This window comes from Cervus elaphus, chromosome 23 (assembly GCF_910594005.1).
Source record: "Cervus elaphus chromosome 23, mCerEla1.1, whole genome shotgun sequence".
Lineage (NCBI taxonomy): Eukaryota > Metazoa > Chordata > Mammalia > Artiodactyla > Cervidae > Cervus > Cervus elaphus.
In genome coordinates, this window is record NC_057837.1 from 45001965 (window position 1) to 45005879 (window position 3915).

The window sequence follows — 3915 nt, forward strand, 5'->3', positions numbered from 1 at the left end:
ATCTTAGTTATTGCATGTAGTATCCAGTTCCCTGACCAGGGATTGAACCTGGGCCCTTTGCATTGAGAGCATGGAATCTTAACCACTGGACTGCTAGAGAAGTCCCTGTGCTCTTTTTCATATTTTTTTCCATTATAGGTTATTGCAAGATATTAAATATAGGTTCCTCTGCTATATAGTAGGTCCTTATTGTTTACCCATTTTATATATAGTAGTGTGTCTCTGTTAATCCCAGACTCCTAATTTATCCCTCCCCACTACATTTCCCCTTTGGCAACTATAAGTTTTGTTTTCTATGTCTATGAGTCTATTATTGTTTTGCAAATAAATTCATTTGTATCAATTTTTCAGTTTCTACATATACGTGATATATGATATTTCTCTCTGTTTGACTTAATTCATTTAATATGATAATCTCTAGGTCTATCCTTCTTGCTGTAAATGGCATTCTTCTTTATGGCTGTGTAATATTCCATTGTATATACATACGACATCCTCTTATTCCACTCATCTGTCGATGGACACTTAGGTTGCTTCCATGTCCTGGCTATTGTCAGTAGTGCTGCTGTGAACATTGAGTGCGTGTATCTTTTCAAATTAGAGTTTTCATCTTTTCTGGGTGTGCACCCAGTTAAGGAAATTGCATACTGTTCTCCACAGTGGCTGCACCAGTCTACATCCCCACCAACTGAGGGTTTCATTCTCTCCACACTCTGCCCAGCATTTGTTATTTGTAGATTTTTAATAATGGCCATTCTGACCAGTGTAAAATAACTTTAAAAAAAATAGAACACTGCAGACATTTTTAGCCAAGTTATCACTGATGGCCAAAGTTTTTTGTTTGTTTTTTTGTCAGAAGGGTCACTGCACGTGCCTTGCTCTCACTGTTTTAGATCTGCTGCTTTCAGTGAAGGGTCCGTAAATGTTCTTGCAGACAGGGAACTATTCCTTCTGTCGTGAGCACTTTCCGGTTGAGTCTCCTCTGATCGATCCTCCAAAGTTCCCATGTGGGGTGTGACTGTGCTCAGCCTCAGAAAGTGGAGGATACTTTCAGCAGAAATGCAACAGAAAACTTTCTGAGAGACTGAAATCCAACAATAATATTTCCAGAGTCAAGGTGTCTCAGTTTGTTTAGCATAAATAAAACTGAAGTGAACACCCAGAAAGGACAACGAAAAGTGTGCATTTTCTATCAACATGATGTCATGACTTTGCAGACGACTGTCTTGTGACAGTGAAGGCCACCTGACCCCGGAGCAGCTGTTGCTGGGCCGTGGACGCCGAGGCGCCCGATGCATGAGCGGGACTGATGCATGGGAATGGGGATGGGGATGCATCCACGGGGATGACCCATGGAGCCCTTCTTTACATTTCCTCCACTGACAATAGTGAGTCTAAATTTTACTTCCTGTTTTGCATATTTTTCCTTTGAATATATGGCACACCTCCTATTTGGGGATCTAAATTGATAAATGTTGTAGGCTTCTGTAAATATCTATGAAAAATACAACTTCAGAGTTTATGAAAACTTAAAGTTGAGCAAAGGAAGAATGAAACCATGATGTTAAAGACGTCATCAAGTACAAGTAAGAAAAATAACCAAACCAAGGGCGATCCAGATGGTGTTGGTAGCACCTTGTGTGAAGCAGGGACTCACAGGCCTTTTCAATGTGTGGGCTCCCAATGCAGTGACTGTGTTTACACTGCTATGCAAACAGAGCCCTTGGGCAGTGGGATTTATGCTGCTGTGTAGACAGGTGCCTCGGGCCTTGGGAAGTGGGATTTGAGTGGCAGATTTACGTAAAAATCAGAGACTGAATTACGTAAAAATCTACAGAAGGAAAGGAAAAGTTTCCACCCCTCACTTCAGAAGCTGTTGCGGGTGGTGGCGTCTTCTCTTGGGTGGTTCTGTTTCCAGCAGGAACAGCCTGAGATCGTCCTGGCCCTGCTGACCATGCCTGCCTTGGGTTTGGCAGGACTGGGAGACGGCTGAATGCTTCCAAGCCTTCCACCCGGTGGAAGCGTCCACAGTGGTGTCTCCACGCCCGTTGTGGTTTGAGAGTCAGAATAGAGAGCAGAGGAAGGCATGGGGACCTCAGCAGCCCCAAGACGATCTGGAGGGGAGAGAGGGTCTGGGACGTTGCCCACAAAGAGACGGGGGTGCACATCAGCTCAGGTGGAGGCCAGAGCTTTCAGCAGCCTGTAGGAGTCGGGACGCGGGTGGTTAGGGTGGAGAAATACGGGCGGAATATCAGGCTCCTTCCTTTCCTTTGCATGCTACCACTGGTGACACCCAGTTCCAGGCACCAGAGCCAGGGCACCTCAGTGGAAGCAGCCATCGCCTTGCCCTCTGGGTGTGCCCTCCAACTGCTTGGCCCTGTGGGGTGCAGCTGCCTGACTGAGTCATGCCCGCCCATGGGGGAACACCGCAGGTCCTGTCAGAGTGGACTTAACCCCTGTCTCTAAGGTTTTGGCAAAGACACGTGCCCTCTGGGCATCAGCCCTTGGGGAATGAGATGAGGGTGCCCACTTGCCTTTCTCATGGGGTCCTGGTGAGGATCAAACCAGGCCCGGATGCTCCATGAATGCTGCCCCCGAGGGAAGATCTGAGCCCCTGATGCTGCCTTCTGGGTGGAGGCATCATCAGAGTCTGCTTGACACTGTCCTCGTCCTGTCTGTTGCCCCAGCAGCAGCCGTGTGAGGGTTCAGCCCTTCCCCAGGCCTGAGCAGAAAATAGTAGGACTGGTAGCCTTGCTGACAAGTTCATCACCTCGGGGGACCCCAGGCTCCTGGTAAAAGTGACAAAATGACAATGAAGCATCCAGATCACAGAGCGCAGTCTGACCTTGGCCTCAACACGAGAACCCAGTCCTCCGCCTCAAATGCAGAGACCCGGCATGCGTCAGTGTGGGGAACACGGAACACGGACGGTACACTGCTCACTGCACCCACGAGCTCCCCAGCTCCGACCGCTGAGACCGTGGGCTCCGGCGACCAGACACATCAACCTGCAGGGCTGAAGTGGCTCCTCCAGCCATTTCAGAAGCTCAGCCCGTCGTCCACCTGCTGCTGATCACAGGCTGCACACATCCTAATTGTCACCCCCAATGCAGACGGGCTCCTGGATGAGGGTGAAAGAAAGTACCAGCAAACAGGAAGAATGCAGTTGCCCTTTCTAACTAAATTTCTCTCAGAAACGTGTGATCAATGATTAAGCATCACTTTGTCACTTTAGAAAATTAAGTCCAGCCCGTAAGTGCAGGTGGCTGACCAACCTAACATCAGTTACATCCCTCAGCACTGCCTCTGGTTTTGTAATTTTTGTTGCTTGGGTTTAATCCTAAATTGCTTGATTCTTGTATGTCAGAAGACATTCTATTTTTCACATGAATACAAGTCATGAAAGACAGATCTCTTAGGCTGGACCTCACCTCACAGAATATTTGTATTTCTGAGAGGTTTCAGGCCCAAAATATCCTACTTTACTCAACTGAGCCAGGTCTGCTATTTCAGGGAACTTGCGTGGATCACTCAACTAAATATTCATCGACTTCGTCATTCCCTTCTTATCCACTAGGAAACCATGTCTTTTACAAATCTCGTCACTGCAACCGCAAACTTGATTTTTCCCTTTTTTGGTAAAGTATTTTGCCCTGGGGCTCTCCTATGCAAAGAGGAGAAACCATGAATTAAGGAATCGTACAAGAAAATATTCATTCCTCCCGCTGGATCTTAATTTTTGAAATAAACACTGAATTTTTGGGAAACAAAAACTGTTTTTCATGTAGCCATCAAGGAGGGATGATCCTGAACCACGAGTGGGGTTGGGGCTCCACGCACACCTGACACTTTCTCCAGGGTCCGCCTTAGTTTCTGTGCAAACAGCCAGCCGCCACAGCTGATTGTGGAGCATAA